Source organism: Capricornis sumatraensis, chromosome 5 (assembly GCF_032405125.1).
Source record: "Capricornis sumatraensis isolate serow.1 chromosome 5, serow.2, whole genome shotgun sequence".
Classification (NCBI taxonomy): domain Eukaryota; kingdom Metazoa; phylum Chordata; class Mammalia; order Artiodactyla; family Bovidae; genus Capricornis; species Capricornis sumatraensis.
Genome location: NC_091073.1, coordinates 42,036,965 through 42,060,135, shown reverse-complemented (window position 1 = coordinate 42,060,135; position 23,171 = coordinate 42,036,965). Strand labels below are relative to the sequence as shown.

General features: G+C 37.5%; 1 protein-coding gene across 1 annotated transcript in view; it reads right to left on the bottom strand.

Moving 5' to 3' along the window:
• SEMA3E (semaphorin 3E) overlaps positions 1 to 23,171 on the bottom strand; it is a 279,112-nt gene that overhangs the window by 88,069 nt on the left and 167,872 nt on the right. The gene's annotated exons all lie outside the window — the stretch shown is intronic.

The following is a 23,171-nucleotide window of genomic DNA, read 5'->3' as shown; positions in this document are numbered from 1 at the left end:
GTATAGTTGATTCACAATGTGTTAGTTTCAGGTATACAGCAAACTGATTCTGATATATGTATAATTTATAAATATACATTTATATAGATAAAAGTTATTTTCCAGAATCTTTTCCACTATAAGTTGTTAAAAGAGACTGAATGTAGTTCCCAGTGCTACACAGTAAGTCCTTGTAGTTTAAATACTTTATATATAGCAGTGCATATTTGTTAATCCTAAAACTCCTAATTTACCCCTTACCTCCTTTCCCTTTTGATAAACTAAATTTGTTTTCTATGTCTGTGAGTTTACTTCTGTTTTGAAAATAAGTTCATTTGTACACTTTTTCAGGTTCTACATATAAGTGTTATCATATGATGATTTTTGTCTTTCTCTGACTTCACTTAATAGGATAATCTCTAGCTCATTACATCTTTTTAGTGAATGATTTCAAAGACTACTGCCAGGATTTTGTTGGGCCATGAAGAAACTGAGATAGGAATGAGAGTGTCTACCCTATAGACACTCTGGAATTCATATAGAAATAATTTATAACTGATGTTTGTCTTAAGTACAATAAAAATCCAAAGGAAAAGTAATTAACTTCACTAGGTTGAGGTCAACCTAGCCATCACAGAGGAGGTAATGTATGATCTGGGTTTTGAAGGATGAATTTAGAGTTTCTAAAAAGAGAATAAGGATAAGAGTTCCTCAAGTAAAGGAATCAGCTCATGTGCAAAATACATGAGCAAGTGAGGGAATACAGTGTCTTTAAGACATGGCACAAAATGTTGAGATTGTCTCATTGGTTCCATAGGATCAGGGGAGTCATGACCGCCAGGTAGGATCTTCCTCCTCCTCCCACCAATGAGATTCTCCCTCCTTTGTCAACCTGAATTCTCAGACATTTATTATTAAAGAAACTTTCCTTACAATGTTTCCAGAAAATTCTATTCCACATGTCCAGTAGGCATAGGGAGTGTGGATGTAGATTACTGTGTAACAGTTTGTTGATAATGCTCAGAATTTCATTCTAGAAATCAAACTGAATCTACATATTGATCAATTGATCAAGACCAACTACCAAGGTCTTACAAATGTGTCACTTATGAGGCTATGGATAGACATATAAGCCCATATTTAATGTTCTAATCTTAGAAGAAGGAGGAAGATTGTTGTTGGAGAAAAGGGGGTAAGGTGAACACAGAAGGTTATTTACTTTGAATGCTAAAACAGGAAAGTTATCTAGGAAGAGAGAGAAAAATTATGGCATCTACACTCTCCCATGGCACTAAGGCTATAGTGAGTGTAGGAAAAGACAGTAAAATCAATAAAAGGAGGGACAGTCGTCAAGTGACATTTTACCCAACATCAAGATAATAAAAGAGCTCTACTCTAAGTGTCTTATATTACTTTTTTTCTTTATTTTCCTGTAAGAAGATAATGGTAATAAGCAATACATTAAGAATCCCAAATTCCTATCAAATTTCCTCACTTTTCTTTCTTTTCTCTGCCCAGTTGTTACGTGTATGCAAATGCTAATGAGAAAGTTTTCTGGAAAATATATCTACAACAATGTAGTATTTTAAAAGTTAACTCAATAAATTGAGTTTATTTATGTTAAAATACATTTTAAAATTTCCCTTTGGAAAATAAAACCTGAGAAAATTCAATTTGTCAGACTGGAATAAGCAAGTCATTTTAATTGTCAGTATTTTAATTAGGCTAGTAAATTTAACTCTAGATGGTGATTGCAGCCATGAAATTAAAAGACTCTTACTCCTTGGAAAGAAGGTTAAGACCAACCTAGACAGCATATTAAAAAGCAGAGACATTACTTTGTCAACAAAGGTCCATCTAGTCAAGGCTATCGTTTTTCCAGTGGTCATGTATGGAGGTGAGAATTGGAGTATAAAGAAAGCTGAGCACCGAAGAATTGATGCTTTTGAACTGTGGTGTTGGAGAAAACTCTTGAGAATCCCTTGGACAGCAAGGAGATCCAACCAGTCCATCCTAAAGAAGATCAGTCCTGGGTGTTCATTGGAAGGATGGATGTTGAAGCTGAAACTCCAATACTTTGGCCACCTGATTCAAAGAGCTGACTCATTGGAAAAGACCCTGATGCTGGGAAAGATTGAGGGCAGAAGGAGAAGGGGACGATAGAGGATAAGATGGTTGGAAGGCATCACCGATTCAATGGACATGGGTTTGGGTGGACTCCGGGAGTTGGTGATGGACAGGGACGCCTGGCGTACTGTAATTCATGGGGTCACAAAGAGTTGGAAATGACTGAGCGACTGAACTGAACTGAACTGAACATCTGTTCTATGGGGCTTCTCAGGTGGCGCAGTGGTTAAAGAAGCTGCCTGCTAATACAGGTGATGTGGGTTCGATCACTGGGTCGGAAGATCCCTGGAGAAGGAAGTGACAACACAGTCCGGTATTCTTGCCTGGGAAATCCCATGAACAGAGTAGTCTGGCAGGCTAACGTTCAAAAGAATAGGTTGCTACTTGGCGACTAACAACAACGTCTGCTCTACACTATGTTCATGAAATATTAGTACAGCATGTGACTGAACTTGTAACTAATTTAACTTAAGTCCACTAATGAGATTCAAATTAATTGTAAAGAGCCAGCATATTACTTAATCATCTAATGTTGTTCAAATGTCTTAGTGAAAAAAGTCTTGAAAATAAGAAAGTCCCAAGTTAGCATGTTTTATCCCTACTGTCACTGTTGTAGTGAATGTCAAATGTATCTTTAGAGAAACAAACATTTCAGGTGAAGTTTTTCAAAATTTCTCTAGATAATTTCAAGACAATATGTAAACAGTGAATCCCTTTGACAGAATTTTTAACCTAAAGCAGGCTGAAGCAACTACTACAAAACACTCACCATTACTCAACTGGATAAGGAACAGAAATCACCTGGTTGCCATAGAATTATAAATGTGAGAAGTGATACGCTATGATGACACTAAGATTTTGACATGAGGTACAAAATTCCATATTTAGAAAGTCTCTGCTTTTTTTCTAAATAATGAATTTACAGGCACTATCCATTGTATTGTTAGTATCTCTTTTATAAAGAATTATGTCATAATTATACCTCAAAGTTAAAATATGGAAAAATTAATAAAAATAGCTAGCTTTTATTAAGGTACTACTTCGTAATTGAAATTAATTATATATATATATGTATATACGTGATTTTTGCTGTATTTTCATATTTAAAATATTTTATGTTCAATTACATATGCATGTAAATACATACACATATATATATGTAAATGAAAACTCTGCTGCTGTTGCTAAGTCGCATCAGTCGTGTCCGACTCTGTGCGACCCCAGAGACGGCAGCTCACCAAGCTCCCCAGTCCCTGGGATTCTCCTGGCAAGAACACTGGAGTGGGTTGCCATTTCCTTCTCCAATGCATGAAAGTAAAAAGTAAAAGTGAAGTCACTCAGTCATGTCCGACTCTTCGTGACCCCATGGACTGCAGCCCACCAGGCTCCTCTGCCCGTGGGATTTTCCAGGCCAGAGTACTGGAGTGGGGTGCCATCGCCTTCTCCAAAATGAAAACTCTAGTACTCCTATATCTAGGCTTTTATCATGAATCTTTATATTCTTCCTTCCTGATGAGACTATAACACTTGTTTCCTAGATCTACACTGATTGCCAAGAAAGTCAATTATCATAATCAGGCAATATTGGTTTAATTCTACTCTGTTCCTCTTTACACCACTTCTTTGTACTGAATCTAACTGTTCTCTTTTACCATTTTCACCCAATTATATTTCTGACCCTTGTTTTTAATTTTCTATCAGTTTCAAAAGTCAAAGAAAAATGGTCACTGTAAGAATTAACATTCACTGACTATTTTATCCATGTCCAATACTGAACTGGATATTTCACGTTTGCTTCCTTGTAAAAATTCCCCAGCAAATCAATTTGGCAAATGTTAAATAGCAGCAAACTGAAGACTTCGACTCAAGAGTGACTCAAAAACCCTAAGCCTCAGTAAATATGTGAAACTGCTCAAGTTTATTAGTCATCAAGAAAGTGAAAATTAAAACCACAGTATGATACCACTATGCATTCATCAAAACAGAAAAGAACAGACAACACTAAGTATTGTCTGTAGAGTGTGGAGTAACTGGCACACGCATACATTGCCAGAGGGCATGGAACTGGTACAATGACTGGAAAACAGTTTGGCAGGATTTACTAAAGCTGGACATACACATTCTCTATGACCCAATAATTCCACTCCCAGAATAGACTAAGGAAAACACGTGCACATTTACCAACGGACGTGTACAGGAATGTTCATGGCAGCATGCTAACAGCACTGCAGCTGTAAATAAGCGAAAGGCTCAGCAAAGACAGAATGGGGTCAATAAATTGAGGTGTACCCACACAAAAACACTACGCAGCAATGGAATACAGGAACTGTGACTATACACTACACAGATTAATGTCACCGTGTTATTAAGCGAAAGAAGCTAGTCATACACGAAATAACGTGCTCTATGATTTCACTTATATAAAATTCTAAAAGAGGCAAAACTAATATATGGTGACAGAAATCAGGTTAACTTGGCTGTGGGGGGAGGTGGTGGATACTGACTGGAAAGGATCACAGCAGAGATTTTGGATTACTGGAGATGTTTTCTTTCTTGATCTAGATGATGGTTACATAGATGTGTTCAACGTGTGAAACTGAACACGGATACTTCTTTTTTCACCTGTATACTTTTCTTTATAAGTTAACAAAAAAGTATAGTTAAAGAATGTATCTGTTCTCTGTAATGCTTCTGAATCTATATTTTAAAGGCAAGAAAAGTAAAAACAAATATTTATTGCATTATCACTGAACCTTTTCAAGAGTTGGCAGAATGCACGTAATTAAAAGAAACAACTATGTATATAGAGGGGACTTGTTTATTATTGCATTTATAAGGTAAAGTCTATCTTATAAACACTTTCATCAATTGAATCAATAAAAGTAAAGAACAAAAAATTATAAACTTATAAACCTCACAAGAAAGCACAGATTCACCAAATCTAACTAAAACTTTCAAGTATCAAAATAATGTCCAGAAATTTCTCATTTTGGATGGTTAGAATGTTAGGGTGTCACATCGAAGTATGCATGTAACAAAATAAATTCACTCATGAATTCATTTGCTCACTCATTCATTCATCTCATGCTTACTGGTTACTAGATTCTAAGCACTAAAGGGTTTTGAGGAGGTGCACAATCCTTCCTGTGCTTGGGTAACAAATGCAAATGCCCATTAGGGCCAGGTGGAGATGACCAACTAGCAGAGCCAAGTGTGAGTGGCAGAGACTGTGGACTATCATTAAGCAACGTGCCCTTATGTGAGGAATGGGGCAGCAACGTCTAAGCACCCACTGATTCTTTTCATGTCCATCCAATGGAAATCACAATTTACTATGTGAAACCAACTGGTTTTCAAATGTAGGCTCTTTAAAAGAAAACAAACAAGTAACAGTGTGACAAACAAAGCACATCTGTGAGCTGAATCAGACATATGGCTGCCAGTTTATAATGTCTGACCCAACTAAAGAGACATGAATGCTTATTGGGCTACAGCCATGAGCAGCTGATTTGCCTGTAAGGAGCCCAGCCATTCAAGTACCACATTCATTCTCTGCTTCGCTGTAGCCTGAGAACTAACGGTTTAAAAGTAAATCACTTGGGAGAAAATAACAGCAAATGAAACGACTGACAAAGGATTAATTTCCAAAATATACAAGCAGCTCATACATCTCAATACCAGAAAAACATACAATCCAATCAAAAAGTGGGAAAAAGACCTAAACAGACATTTCTCCAAAGAAGACATACAGATGGCTAACAAACACAAGAAAAGATGCTCAACATCACTCATTATTAGACAAATGCAAATCAAAACTACCATGAGAAATTGTAGTGGTCACACCAGTCAGAATGACTATCATTAAAAAGTACAAACAATAAATGCTGGAAAGGATGTGGAGAAAAGGGAACCCTCTTGCTCTGTTGGTGGTTATGTAAACATACAGCCAGTATGGAAGAGAGCTGGGAGATTCCTTTAAAAACTAGGAATAAACCTAGTGACACAGCAATCCCACTCCTAGGTATATACACTGAGGAAACCAAAATTGAAAAAGACACATGCATCCCAGTGTTCATTGCAGCATTATTTACAATAGCTAGAACATGGAAGCAACCTAGATATCCATTGATAGGTGAATGGATAAAGAAGTTTTGGTACCTATACACAATGAAATATTACTCAGCCATAAAAAGAACACATTTGAGTCATTCCTAATGAGGTGGATGAACCTAGAGCCTATTATACAGAGTGAAGTGAGTCAGAAACAGAAAGAGAAATATCGTATTCTAACGCATATATATGGAATCTAGAAAAATGGTACTGAAGGATTTATTTACAGGTCAGCAATGGAGAAACAGACATAGAGAACAGACTTATGGACAAGAGGAGAGGGGAGAAGAAGGTGAGATGTATGGAAAGAGTAACATGGAAACTGACATTACCATATGTACAATAGATAGCCAACAGGAATTTGCTATATGGTTCAGGAAACTCAAACAGGGGCTTTGTATCACTCTAGAAGGGTGGGATGGGCAGGAGATGGGAGAGAGGTTCAAAAGGGAGGGGATATATGTATACCTATGGCTGATTCATGTTGTGGTTTGACAGAAAACAACAAAATTCTGTAAAGCAATATTCCTACAATAAAAAAATAAATTTAAAAGAAAAAAGTCAATCACTTAATTACATTAAGTGTAATGTATGCTATGATACGGAGAAGGCAATGGCACTCCACTCCAGTACTCTGGCCTGGAAAATCCCATGGACGGAGGAGCCTGGTGGGCTGCAGTCCATGGGGTCACAAAGAGTCGGACATGACTGAGCAACTTCACTTTTACTTTTTACTTTCATGCATTGGAGAAGGAAATGGCAACGCACTCCAGTGTTCTTGCCTGGAGAATCCCAGGGATGGGGGAGCCTGGTGGGCTGCCGTCTATGGGGTTGCACACGACTGAAGTGACTTAGCTGTATGCTATGATATGCACCATTTAAATGAATGAGATAGAATTATTATGTCCAAATATATAAATAGGAGTGTCTGTGAAATATTTTTGAGCAAAAATCAACAAAATCAGAACTTCAAATAGAGTACATGTTTTGTTATCACACATATATACACATGTGTTTGGAAAGATAAACATCAAACTATTAACAGAGCAGGATGCTACAAAAGAGGTGGGCAAACGTTGGCACTGGAACACTTCACTTTTGATTTTATTGACTTTTTCCATGTATTCTATGTATTGTGGGGAAAAAAATAGCCCACATGGCAGAAATCACTGCTTCCTGAGGATCTGACCTCCTACTTCTTTAATTAGTTAGAATCCATGCCTCTCCTGGTGCCTCATCCCCAGGGGCCATTAGAAAAGCAGCTCAGCAATAGTTTCACTTGCTTTTCTCTGCACCTTCTCTTTGATCCTAGGCATGTGGTGCTAGAAAGTGGGGTTTCTCACTGCCTCACCTGCAGAGCATGCACAAGCGTGAGCTGTAAGGGAAGTTTGTCAAGCAGTCGGCCTTTCCAAAAGTTTTCAAATCATCATTCTTGGACAAGAACTAGCCTAAGGAATTCTGTTTTCCTTCCCAGCAAAAATCATGTAACTGGCTTTCACTATTAAGGCTGACAGAAGAGAAAGACCCTGAAGGAACAATCCCTATACCTGAGACAATTTTAAATAACCTTAGGGATGTTAAAACTCATACAAATAATAGACTGCAAGTTCCTGGAGAAAGTGTCATGCTCACTTTCTTATGTAACAGGGATTGTAACAATTGCCTTTTCTACTAGTTGCATTGAAAAACATCTTTTGATTTGCAGTAAAGAAAGCAGAAAAACACTGTAGAAAACAACTGAACACCTAATGGACAAGATACAGAATTTCTTTTAAGATATTAATTGGTATTTAAGTCTTCAATTGCTGACTTCTAAATAAAAAAATCTTGATATCATGTGCTATGAAATTTAGATTAACCATCTTCACTTACTCAAAAAATGTATTTATTTTAAGATACAAAAGAAAAGAAAGAAAAAGTATTTTTCCTTCTGAAAAGAATTCTTAGGATATCTTTTTTTTTAAAAGAACTATTGATATATTGCATTTATTTGACAACTACCATATTAATGTAAATAATTTCCTTTTTCACATTTAAATTTTAATATCTATTCCAATGAATAAAATATTTCCATTCATCCTGCTTCAATAAAAAGTATTAATGTCAGGTAATCACTATGTTTATTGCTTATAAATTCCATTACACCTCCAGTCAAAAATACATATATAGCATATGGTCTCCAGAATGAAAACCTCACAAAGGTCAGAACAAAACATAAACATGACTTTATAAGGGCATACCTATGACCTTTAAGTCACCTATTTGAAATGGGTTATAAAATAAATTCCCATAATTTTTAAATCAATAAAATATTTCTATGTATTATTTTCACATGTCTATCAAGAAATTATAGGCCAAAGCTGCCCATGAAAACATGCAAGCAATAAGATTTATAAAAACATCTTGGTGCAAATTCTAATCTGAACATTTTTGTTAATAAACAGCGAATTTAACATGTAAGAATTATCTTAAAATATAAATATGGCTAAGTATAAATTTTCATGTATTTATTCTATTCAAATGGCTAGTGCCCACCCTAGATTTTTATAAAATTACTTTAAAATTATTATGTTTAATATTTTTTCACCAATTGTTAAAATAACTGTAGGTAAACAAATTGAAATAAATAGGGACATAACAGAAAACCTTTAAGGGAACAAAACTGGAAATCTTTGAAACTTTGTATGTTTAAAAGTTGAGTATAAGAAGACCCAACTTTTTGTGAACAAAATAATTTGTAGAATCAAAATATTCACATTTCTTTGTGAAAAACACAAAAAATATTAAATGCATGGCTATATTGATCTCAGTTGTGTAAAACAAACTATTAATAGCAGTCATGTAAGCCTAATGGGTAACTTTTTCAACTTCTAGAAACTGTTATTAGCTTTGTTGGCTTTCTCAATGAACTTTCGATTCTGTACTATAGGCAGAAACTAAAATTTCATCTGCTGTGTGTGTCAGTCACTCAGTAGTGTCTGACTCTTCATGACCTCATGGACTGGAGCCTGCAAGCTTCTCTGTTCATGGGGATTCTCCAGGCAAGAATACTGGAGTGGGTTGCCGTGCCCTCCTCCAGGGGACCTACCCAACCCAGGGGTTGAACCCAGGCCTCTGGCATTGCAGGTGGATTCTTTACCAGCTGAGCTACCAGGGAAGCCCTTAACCTGCTAAGAAACAACTGCTAAGGGCCTGTGAGGAAAACATATCTGATAAAAAATCCACGTGCTCATAATATGATATTTCAGTCCATTTTTAATACTTGAAGTATTGCTGCCTGAAAAGATATTTTAAATAATTATTGAAAAACAAAGGGACACTAATAGATGGAGAAATATACCATGTTCATGGGTTGGAAGAATCAATATAGTGAAAATGAATATACTACCCAAAGCAATTTACAAATTTAACGCAATCCCTATCAAGCTACCAGCCATATTTTTCACAGAACTAGAACAAATAATTTCAAGATTTGTATGGAAATACAAAAAACCTCGAACAGCCACAGCAATCTTGAGAAAGAAGAATGGAACTGGAGGAATCAACTTGCCTGACTTCAGGCTCTACTACAAAGCCACAGTCATCAAAACAGTATGGTACTGGCACAAAGACAGACATATAGATCAATGGAACAAAATAGAAAGCCCAGAGATAAATCCACACACATATGGACACCTTATCTTTGACAAAGGAGGCAAGAATATACAATGGAGTAAAGACAATCTCTTTAACAAGTGGTGCTGGGAAAACTGGTCAACCACTTGTAAAAGAATGAAACTAGATCACTTTCTAACACCGCACACAAAAATAAACTCAAAATGGATTAAAGATCTAAATGTAAGACCAGAAACTATAAAACTCCTAGAGGAGAATATAGGCAAAACACTCTCCGACATAAATCACAGCAGGATCCTCTATGATCCACCTCCCAGAATTCTGGAAATAAAAGCAAAAATAAACAAATGGGATCTAATTAAAATTAAAAGCTTCTGCACAACAAAGGAAAATATACGCAAGGTGAAAAGACAGCCTTCTGAATGGGAGAAAATAATAGCAAATGAAGCAACTGACAAACAGCTAATCTCAAAAATATACAAGCAACTTATGCAGCTCAATTCCAGAAAAATAAACGACCCAATCAAAAAATGGGCCAAAGAACTAAATAGACATTTGTCCAAAGAAGACATACGGATGGCTAACAAACACATGAAAAGATGCTCAACATCACTCATTATCAGAGAAATGCAAATCAAAACCACAATGAGGTACCACTTCACACCAGTCAGAATGGCTGTGATCCAAAAATCTGCAAGCAATAAATGCTGGAGAGGGTGTGGAGAAAAGGGAACCCTCCTACACTGTTGGTGGGAATGCAAACTAGTACAGCCACTATGGAGAACAGTGTGGAGATTCCTTAAAAAATTGCAAATAGAACTACCTTATGACCCAGCAATCCCACTGCTGGGTATACACACCGAGGAAACCAGAATTGAAAGAGACACATGTACCCCAATGTTCATCGCAGCACTGTTTATAATAGCCAGGACATGGAAACAACCTAGATGTCCATCAGCAGATGAATGGATAAGAAAGCTGTGGTACATGTACACAATGGAGTATTACTCAGCCGTTAAAAAGAATTCATTTGAATCAGTTCTGATGAGATGGATGAAACTGGAGCCGATTATACAGAGTGAAGTAAGCCAGAAAGAAAAACACCAATACAGTATACTAACACATATATATGGAATTTAGAAAGATGGCAAAGACGACCCTGTATGCAAGACAGGAAAAAAGACACAGCGGTGTATAACGGACTTTTGGACTCAGAGAGAGAGGGAGAGGGTGGGATGATTTGGGAGAATGGCATTCTATCATGTATACTATCATGTAAGAATTGAATCGATAGTCTATGTCTGACGCAGGATACAGCATGCTTGGGACTGGTGCATGGGGATGACCCACAGAGATGTTATGGGGAGGGAGGTGGGAGGGGGGTTCATGTTTGGGAACACATGTAAGAATTAAAGATTTTAAAATTAAAAAAAAATAAAAAAATAAAAATAAATAAAATAACCTACCAAAAAAAAAAGAAAAAGAAAAACAAAGGGTTCAAACTCAAAAGGAACCATAAGATAATATTACAAAACATGACTCTATAAAGAAACTGTTATGTCAGGATAGTAATCTTTTACTGGCACATCACAAAATATTTAACTAGGGAATACAAACAATTAGAAAAATATATAATTGCTCATCTATAAGGTACAAATGTGGATTAACTTGATAAAAACAATACTTGAGACAGTTTCTAACATATTTTCAGAGACTTAGATTGGATGAGGTATATGAATAATTCTTGATTTTGAAGGTGACTGTATCCCAGTTTGAATAGTTGAGCTGCTACTTTCTGCACTAGATGAAAAGTGTGTCAAAACCATATACTGAAAATCAAAAAGCACATTATTGTCTTGGTGCCAAGCACATTTGCATAATGACTTTAGTCTGCAAATTTAAAATCTGATATAATAAACTTTAAATAAAGATACACTGAGAAAATTTATGCTATACTAATGAAATATGAGCAAGAAAGTTTCAGAAAAATATCTACTTCTGCTTTATTGACTATGCCAAAGCCTTTGACTTTGTGGACCACAACAAACTCTGAAAAATTCTTAAAGAGATGGGAATACCAGACCACCCGACCTGTCTCTTGAGAAATCTGTATGCAGGTCAGGAAGCAACAGTTAGAACTGGACATGGAACAACAGACTGGCTCCAAATAGGAAAAGGAGTACATTAAGGCTATATACTGTCACCCTGCTTATTTAACTTACATGCAGAGTGCATCATGAGAAATGCAGGACTGGATGAAGCACAAACTGGAATCAAGATTGTCGGGAGAAATATAAATAATCTGAGATATGCAGATGGACCCCCCCCCCCTTACGGCAGAAAGTGAAGAAGAACTAAAGAGCCTCTTGATGAAAGTGAAACAGAAGAGTGGAAAAAGTTGGCTTAAAACTCAATATTCAGAAAACGAAGATCATGGCATCTTGTCCCATTACTTCATGGCAAATAGGTGGGGAAACTGGAAACACTGAAAGACTATTTTTGGGGACTCCAAAATCACTCCAAATGGTGACTGCAGCCATGAAATTAAAAGACACCTGCTCCTTGGAAGAAAAACTATGACCAACCTAGGCACCATATTAAAAAGCAGAGACATTACTTTGCCAAGAAATGTCTGTCTAGTCAAAGCTATGGTTTTTCCAGTAGTCATGTGTGGATGTGAGAGTTGGACTATAAAAAGAGCTGAACAACGAAGAATTGATGCTTTTGAACTGTGGTGTTGGGGAAGACTCTTGAGAGTCCCTTGGACTGCAAGGAGAAATCAGTCCTGAATATTCATTGGAAGGACTGATGTTGAAGCTGAAACTCCAATACTTTTGCCACCTGATGCGAAGAACTGACTCATTTGAAAAGACCCTGATGCTGGGAAAGATTGAAGGCAGGAGGAGAAGGGAATGACAGAGGATAAGATGGTTGGATGGCATCACAGACTCAATAGACATGAGTTTGAGTAAACTCGGGGAGTTGGTGATGGACAGGGAGGCCTGATGAGGTGCAGTCCATGGGGTTGCAAAGAGCTGGACACAACTGAGTGACTGAACTGAGCTAAACTGAATTAAATACAGGGATCACAACCTTGCCATGGCAAAGAAGCCTACGTAACTCAATGAAGCTGTGGTATGCCATGCGGGGCCACCCCAAACGGATGGGTCACAGTGAAGAGCTCTGACAAAAAGCAGTCCACTGGAGGAGGGAATGGCAAACCACTCCAGTATTCTTGCCACAAGAACATCATGAAATGTATGAAAAGGCAAAAAAATGTGACACCAGAAAATAAGCTCCCTCCCCAACCCCCAGCCAGAAGGTGTCCAATATGCTACTGGGTAAGAGTGGAGGGCAATTACTAATAGCTCTAGAAAGAATGAAGCGGCTGGGTCAAAGCAAAAATGATGCTCAGTTGTGGATGTGTCTGGTCATGAAAGTAAAGTCCAATGCTGTCTGGGAGAGGGTGAAGGACAGGGAAGCCTGGCATGCTGCTTCCCATGGGGTTGCAAAAACTCAGACATTATTTAGTGACTGAACAACAATGAAATATACAGCAATTCTTGTTCAAATGCCCTGAGGACAATCAAATTTTCCCACGTTTGGGCAGGCAACAATCTGGAGGTGGCCCACATATTCATTCCTTGGTCTTTATAATTCTTACAAGGAGAAAAAGAAGTTTCTTTTAAGAGGAGAGTCATGGACAAGGTTTAGGAAAAAAATGACTATTTTTCACCCTTTGCTATGTGTGTTTGCCTTGCTTACCAAGAAACATCCTCTTAAAGCACTGAGTACTCATTGGAAAGACTGATGCTGAAGTTGAAACTCCAATACTTTGGCCACCTGATGTGAAGAGCTCACTCACTGGAAAAGACCCTGATGCTGGGAAAGACTGAAGGCATGAGGAGAAGGGGACAACAGAGGATGGGATGGTTGGATGGCATCACCAACTTGATGGACATGAGTCTGAGCAAGCTCTGGGCGTTGGTGATGGACAGGGAAGCCTGCATGCTGCAGTCCATGGGGTTGCAAAGTGTCACAACTGAGCCAACTGAACTGAACTGAAAACATTTTCACTGATACAATCTTTGTTTTATATGAAGATATGTAAGGGAGAGTATGGTAGAAAGAATACTAACGGTATCTCACATTCCCACTTCCTCTTACAGTTGGATGTTCAGTATAACTACCACACCTTGGGTATGGGCAAGAACTGCAAACATGGTGGAAAAGCCCTCTCTAGATTATGGTATTTTATAAGGTGATGGTATAGTGGTTCTCATGATTAGGTTATATTATATAACTGGCTCTCAGTAAACTGGACAGAAAGATTCTCCTGCTGCCTTCAAAGGAGTACATTGCCATGATTTGACAGGGTCACTTGGCAAAGAACTGCTGGTGGGCCTTTAGGAGCTGAGAGCAGCCTCTGAGTGACAGCCATCAAGAAAATGGAAACTGAAGTCCCACAACTGCAATGAACTGAATTCTGTCAACCACAAGCACATGGGAAATGATCCTGAGCGCTAGAAAGAGGCAGCCCGGGGAACACCCTGATGTCAGCATTCAAAGTCAGAAGCAATGCCTGGCCTCCTCCTGCCCCACAGAACCTATGAGATAATAAATGTGTGCTGTTTAAAGCTGCCAAACTTTTGGTAATATGTTTTGATCACAGAAAACTAATACAAATAGTAGAATGCAAATATCACTGTGATAAAGTCACTGTGTTCTAAGAGAAACGTAGTCTGTTAAGTAACAAAAACAATCTCCATTCTGTCTCAGTTCAAGGTTTCTTCCAGTTCTCTAGAAACCTATATATTATAGCTGAACCTCTGGGATTGTCTTTTTGTTTTTTTGTCTGAACCTCTATATTCAACCCATAATTTCCATTTTGTTTGAAAGGTGAATAAAATTAGAGGTAGATAAAAACCTATCTATTTTATATTTGTATAGCATTTATTATCTGAAAGGTTCTCTTAGTGTCAACAGGGAAAACAAACTTAACTCCATATTGGATCTATTCCTTTAATTCTAACCTTTGTGCTCTGTTGCTTGTGCTTAGCCATGCTAGCTCTGCACTTTTCGTAAAATAATGTTTCCTATAGCTTGAAATACAGAGGACAGCCTACTCTGTACTCTCAGGGTTCTGACCTTTGAGAGTCCATTCATATAGAGAGAAAAAGTTGCAGGACAGAGAATAGCATTTGCTTTATTGGAGGTTTATAGGAACATGTGACCAGACCTACATGGATAGCTGCAACAACAAACGATTCCAGCACCAGGAAGTTTGTGACAACCAGTTACACCCCTCCCCGTTTAGGGTAAAAGAAGCCCAAATCTAACTGGGGTAAGATGGTTCCTTGGGACACTAGTTCTCTATCTTCTTGGTTTGCTGGTTTTCCAAATAAAGTCACTATTCTTTGCCTCAACAACTTGTCTCTCCATTTATTGGCCCATCATGCAGCAAGCAGTAAGAGACTGAACTCGGTATCACTAGATTTGTGAGAGGATAGCAGTAGAGGCATACTTTTTATTCTCTGTAAATTCAACCAGGGAAACAGATGGATCAAGCAGAAATGCCAAAACAACACCTACAGCAAGGTGACTATGAAGACATCCTCATGAGCTCCCAAGTTACCAGCAGGTGTGGATGAACTATAGCAAGCTGTAAGACACACAGGGTGTTAATATCTTACAGGAGGAAGCAGAGAGAAGCAATCAGGTTTTGTCAAATGTGATAAGACCTCTCATATCTCCAGTAAATAGTGTAGTGTAGCATCGTTTTAGAATGGCAGCTGAACCTGAGTGGAATTCTTGCTGATTAATCTGTGGGTGATTTCAAGGGGCCTGTGGGAAGAATAGAGACCTTGAATCCCCCAAATTAAGTAGCCCACTTCCTTTCCAAGTAGAAACTGCTAAGAGTAGAATGTAATTTGTCCAAGAAAGTGATAAAGAAGGTGAAGAGAAAGCAATATCCACACAAAAGAGGGAGAGAGAACACCCAGAAGAATATCTGTATTTATAGCCATGTTCACACCTACATTCTATATCCATGTCCATATCTTTATCTCCATATTTTTGAACACGTGACAAACCAGAATGGTGAGTTCTAAAAGATGAGGTTAGACATACATCTATTCTGGTCCATATTTTCTTTTTAAAAATTCAAGAAAACTAATTTTATATAAAAATGAGCACCAAAAAAAGATCCCACCTGAATCCAGTATGTTACTATAAAAGAATAAGAAACAGAAAAACATTATCATAGAAAGCTTGTTAAAAAGGCACACCACAAAATAGATATGAGAATCAAGCATAATATTTCAATACAAGCTGAAATTAATTAAGGAAAGAGACAAGAAATAAAAGAAAACATAAATCAAAATTAGAAAAAATGAAAAATGAAGTGGAAGAATTCAGGAAGGACTCTGAAATGAAGACTAAACTAGAAGAGGCATAAGTGAAGAAAACAAAACCAAGAATTCATGAGGAAAGAAAAAGAATGAAAATAAAATTTAAAAATAAAAAGAAATTATTTGATTTCAGTGTCCATTACTCAGGGGCATTCAATTTGTGAAAATGATCTAGCAATACATTCACATTCTGTGTACTTCTTAAATTTACATTATACTTCAGTAAAAAAATAAAAATACTGAAATGAAAAAAGATAAATGTAATTCAAGAGAAAGTTGGTTTCTACTCTTTATGCCAGAAAACCATGATTTGCATCCAAATTTTATTGAAATTCCTTTCATAAATGTCTCCAAAGACTTTCTAGATGCAATGAGACTTCAAACGATGGTGATCACTTCCTCATTTTTGCATTATCTCACTCTTCTATTTTCCTCCTAACCTTCCTTGTCAACTTCTCAATAGATCCCTTTGTTTTGCTTCCTCCACTAGTCTTTCAAATATTGATGTTTCTGGGCACTATATTCAGTTATTTTCTCTTTTTACTCAAATTCTCTTCCTAAAGAGCTCAGCTTTCACACATATATAGGCTGTTAATCCTCAACTCTGCATTTCTAGCTTGGTTTCTCTCTTGAAAAATAGCCCTTTATCAGTTCAATTCAGTTCAGTCACTCAATTGTGTCTGACTCTTTGCGACCCTGTGAACCACAGCATGCCAGGCCTCCCTGTCTATCACCAACTCCCGGAGGTTACTCAAACTCATGTCCATTGAGTCAGTGATGCCATCCAACCATCTCATCTGCTGCCGTCCCCTTCTCTTCCTGCCTCAATCTTTCTCAGCATCAAAGTCTTTTCAAATGAGTCAGCTCTTTGCATCAGGTGGCCAAAGTATTGGAGTTTCAGCTTCAACATCAGTCCTTTCAATGAACATTCAGGACTGATTTCCTTTAGGATGGACTGGCTGGATCTCCTTGCAGTTCAAGGGACTCTCAAGAGTCTTCTCCAACACCACAGTTCAAAAGCATCAATTCTTCTGTGCTCAGCTTTCTTTATAGTCCAACTCTCACATCCATACATGACTATTGGAAAAACCATAGCTTTGACGAGATGGACCTTTTTTGGCAAAGTAATGTCTCTGCTTTTTAATAAGCTCAGGGGTCTCAAAGAAACCTTGTGTGCACCAGGACCCAGGGACCCCACAGAGACTAAGACAGAACTGTGTCTGAGTGTCTCCGGTGGAGGTACAGGTCTGCAGTGGTCTGCTGCAGCGACAGGGGCTCTGGGTGTGGGTATGGCATAAGTCCTCTTGGAGAAGGTCGCCATTTACTCCACTATAGAGCTGCCAGAACTTACATAGGACTGGGAAATAGACTCTTGGAGGGCACAACAGAACCTCTGGCACCAGGACCCAGGAGAAACGAACTGACCACACAGGAGACTTGCTGGTGGGTGTCCAGAAATCTCTGGTGAAGGTGTGGGTCGGTGGTGGCCTGCTGCAGGGTTGGGAGCACAGACTGTAATCAGTACATGCCTGGGTTCTTTTGAGGGAGGTCAGGATTTTCTTCATTACCTCCACCATAGTTTTTCCCCCAGGTAAATAGCAGGGAGGGAACACAGCTCCACCCATCAACTGAGAATTGGATTAAAGATTTACTGAGCATGGCCCCACCCATCAGAACAAGACCCAGTATCCCCCTTAGTCAGTCTCTCCCATCAGGAAGCTTCCATAAGCCTCTTATCCTTCTCCATCAAAGGGCAGACAGATTGAAAACTACCATCACAGAAGAGTAACCAATCTAATCACATGGACCACAACCTTATCAAACTCAATGAAGCTATGAGCCATGCTGTGTAGGGCCACCCAAATGGAGGGGTTATGGTGGAGAGATCTGACAAAATGTGGTCCACTGGAGAAGGGAATGGCAAACCACTTCAGTATTCCTGCCTTGAGAATCCCATGAGCAGTATGAAAAGGCAAAAGATAGGACACCGAAAGATGAACTCCCCAGGTCAGTAGGTGCCCAACATGCTGCTGGAGATCAGTGGAGAAATAACTCCAGGAAGAATGAAGAGATGGAACCAAAGCAAAAGCAATACCCAGTTGTGGATGTGACTGGTGATAGAAGCAAGGTCCGATGTTGTAAAGAGCAATATTGCATAGGAACCTGGAATGTTAGGTCCATGAATCAAGGCAAACTGGAAGTGACCAAACAGGAGACGGCAAGAATGAACGTCGACATTTTAGGAATCAGCAAACTAAAATGGACTGGAATGCAAGAATTTAACTCAGATGACCATTATATCTGTTACTGTGGGCAAGAATCCCCTAGAAGAAATGGAGTAGCCATCATAGTCACCAAAAGAGTCTGAAACGCAGTATTTGGATACAGTCTCAAGAACAACAAAATGATCTCTGTTCGTTTCCGAGGCAAACCATTCAATATCACGGTAATCCAAGTCTATGCCCCAACCAGTAATGCTGAAGAAGATGAAGTTGAAAAGTTCTATGAAGACCTACAAGACGTTCTAGAATTAACACCCCAAAAAAGATGTCCTTTTCATTATAGGGGAGTGGAATGCAAAAGTAGGAAGTCAAAAACACCTGGAGTAACAGGCAAATTTGGCCTTGGAATACAGAATGAAAAGCAGGGCAAAGGCTAATAGAGCCCTTAATATCCAACTGTTAATGAGACCTCTCAGTGATTAGCAGACAGTACCTCTCCTTTCAAACTTGCTCCTTATCCAGCCCCTCTTATCTCCAAGAAGGAAAATGATCATATCCTCTTGTTCAATAAATAAGTTTCCTTGTCTACTATTCTAAGAAAACCCTTCTTTCAACATTCCACTTTTTGTTGTTGTTGTTTTTAATTGTATTGAAGTATAGCTGATTTACAATGTTGTGATTCGATTTTCTATACCGTAAACCCTTTTTCATTGGGTTTGTCACACGACATTGAATATAGTTCCCTTTGCTATGCAGCAAGACCTTGTTGTTTACCCATTCTATATATAATAGTTTACATCTGCTAATTCCAAATCCCAATCCTTCCCTCTGTCCCCCACCCAATCCAGCAACCGCAAGTCTGATCTCTATGTCTGACCAACATTCCAGTTTTATATCCTTCTCCATATTTCTTTTCCTTAACAATTCTATCTCTGGATTAAATTGGCAATATTACTGCCTTTATTTTATCACTATTCAGTCACTTCTTCATCCACATTCTAATTACTCATCCCTTTACCAAAATCACCCTCCTTGTAGCACTGATGATGTTGTCTATTATTTTGTTCCTTTTACAAATGATTTCAATTGCCCTAAACTGATTTGCCTTACACTGCTCTGCTCAGTCTGCTTATTAATATTCCCTAAACATTCTGTCATATAAAAAAATGCCATTTTCCAAGTTAAATACCTGGATAAAGTGGCCTGCAGAGAAGGGAGGTGAGAGAAGATAATAAGAGAATAGGGGAGAGAGACAAAGAAGAAAATCCTTCAGGGATCCTTAACTTCCTAGGGTTCAACAATTCAACCTGTTCTGACAACACGCTATCCTAGCTCCAGGATCAATATTTTAAATAACTATACATGGAAATAAAATCATTATAATTGAAAAACACTGAGTATTTTTTTATGTTCTCTAGCTTCTTAATTCTCTCTTGCTATTAGACTTTGTTTTTCTTCCCAATCATCAAGAAATAAAATTGGAATTGCTTTCTGATTCCTTTTTGTCGGCAACATCTGATAAAATGTTAAGTTATATAAACTCCTGCTGAGTGTCTTCTCACATCAGCCCCACACTTCCTCTCCTTCGCTATCGTGACAACACTCAAATATCCTCGTGATCTCTCACGAAGACTCTTATAGCAATTCCCTTTAATTTCTCTCTGCCTTTCATCCCGCTCCACTTGAATCAATCCTAAATATTACTAATGACATGTCAATCAAACACTGTGCTCAAACTGCTCACCGTCTCTATGCTGTTTCTAGAAATAACTACAGAATGACACTGTCTAGCATTAAAATCCTCCACCAATTTGCCCCAGCTTTATCTTCTGTTGTTTCCCAACCAACTGAACTAATGTCTATGAACCTATTTCCTATGTGCTATCTTTGTGTTTTTAAAACATTTTTCTTGCCTATAACAATTTGTAACTTTCACTCCCTTATATGAAAATTTATCAAGCCTCCAAATAGAGTTTGATAAACTATTTTATCAAGCCTCCAAATAGGCTCTCACTGTCCTTATTATCATCTGGCACATATTCCTTTTTGAAACATACATATTTTTTCAAAATATGTTTTTAATCAGACCTAGTATTTAGATAATTATATGAGAAAAATATTCAACATTATGTATATGAAGGTGAATTACATGGAGTTTCACTTCTACTAATGACACAGTTTGTACTGAACTAATTTCCACAAATAATGTTGACTAAGTAAGTAAAAACAAACAAACAATTATTTGAAGGCAATGGAAATCAGTTAAGAGCAGACAAAAATGAGAGTTTGCCATTCAAGAAAATCTCCTGATTAATGTGGGGAGGAATGGATAGAACTCAAGCAGAAAGCTGGAGACCTTCTAGCTTGGAAAGACACAGGACAGAGATTTAAGGTATCAGATCAACTTAAAGGTGGGAACGTACATCCAGAAACTGAGGAAGGTGCCCTGAAATATGGGAATATACTCTCTCCCAAGTCCTTAGCTGACACCTGAACTGCATATGGAAGCAGACCATGAAAGCAATGGCTGGAAATTTGACAGCGATATGTGGTTGTTGATGACTACAAAGCAGTTTTGAATGGGAATCCAGACAAGTAAACTGCTAGAACAAAAATCTTCAAAGGAAACAGAATTCAGAATCAAGAATTAAAGTATATAATCTATTTTATAATGTACAGTACAAAATAAAAATTACTATAAATGCAAAAAAAAAGAAAACATGATTCACAGTCAAGAGAAAAAACAGTCAATGCAGTTCAGTTCAGTTCAGTCGCTCAGTTGTGTCTGACTCTTTGTGACTCAATTAACTGCAGCACGCCAGGACTCCTTGTCCATCACCAACTCCCAGAGCCTACCCAAACTCATGTCCACTGAGTCGGTGATGCTATCCAGCCATCTCATCCTCTGTCGTCCCCTTCTCCTCCTGCCCTCAATCTTTCCCAGGATCAGTCTTTTCAAATGAGTCAATGCAAACTCACCTTAAAGTAACTCAGATGTTAAAATTAGCACACAGGGATTTGAAAACTGCTGTTAAAATATGTTAAAAAGTTTAAAAGAAAGAGTCATAACAAATAAAAATATGTGGGGGAGCACTCAGTCCAGAAATGGAAAATATATAAAATGGAAGTTCTAGAACTGAAAAGTACACTATTTATATGAACAATTAATGGGGTGGTCTTAAGAGCATATTGGTGATGCTGGAAGGAAGGGTTGGAACTTGAAAATAAATGTAAAGTATTTATCCACTTTGAAAAACAGAGGGAAAAAGATTGGATAAGAATGAACAGAATCTCAGCAATCTGTGGGACAAGGCCCCAAAGTCAATCTATCTATCTCTGTCTATTTATATTCATCTTTCCATAAGTCCCTGAAGAAAAGTGAAGGAAAAAGGAAGAGGTATTATTTGGAAAAATGATGGCCAAAAATTTGGTGTAAAATATAAACTCTGTATCCTAAAAAACCTTAGTATCCCAAGAAATAAAAATATCATTTTTTATCAAGTATCCCAAGAAATAAAAATACCCACCTCTCCACTATCAACAACACACACATAGGCACAGTATAGAAAAACTACTGAAAACCAAAGATAAAGAGAAACTGTTGAAAGATAAAGCAATTACAAACAGGGTAATATCAATATGAATGAAAGCTGAACTTACATCAGAAAGAGACTAGGTGACAATGAGGCATTTTTGAGATGCTTATAGAAACAAACAAAAGAAATACTGTTAACCCAAAATTCTATACTCAGGGAAAATATCTTCCAGAAATAAAGATGAAAGAAAGTCATTTTCAGATCAATGAAAACTGAGAGGATTTCTTTCCATTAGATCTGCACCACAAATTGTCTACATTCTGAACTGTATATATGTATACTTATGTGTTTGTATGTATACTTATGTGAGTGTATATATATATATATGCATATATATACACATATGTATACTTATACATACATATATACATATTATACACATACATATTTATATATATTCTTATATACAGAATATATATAAATATTCTGACTTTGCACTAGCCTCCCTTGCCTTCTATATCTCTGCCTAAGTTCTCCCATTTTATCACTTGCATTGTTACTCTAAAATAATTTAGTAAATACACTGTGATGTATTTGTGTATGCTATTTAACTTTAATCTACAACTAGAGGTGGTTTCTTAACATTTAAAATGTGTTAATCAAAAATCCTGCCTATAAGGATGCTTACCAGCTGAAGTGCCCCAATCAGGGGCACTTTCTAGAGGCATTTAGAGTTAGCACTTCAGATACTGCTAATTATGTGTGCACATGAGTGTTAACTAGTATCAGGAATATCAGAAATAATTTTTCAGGAATATCAGTGAAATGAATGTTGTTCTTCACACATGGTAGCTGAAAATAGTTTACAGTCACTGCTGCCTTTTCATAAATGTACAAGAGTCAAGGGGTTAGCAGATGTAAATTATTACATACAGAATGGATAAACAACAAGGTCCTACTGTATGGCACAGGGAACTATATTCAATGTCCTGTGATAAATCATATGGAAAAGAGTATTTTAAAAAAGGGGGTGTCTATATGTGTATAACTGTCTCACTGTGCCATACAGTGGAGATTGGCATAATACTGTAAATGAATTAGAATTTTTTTAAAAAAGAGAGAGTCTAGCTGCTTAACTACAGATCATCCAGAGCTCTGTTCTCTCTGTGTCC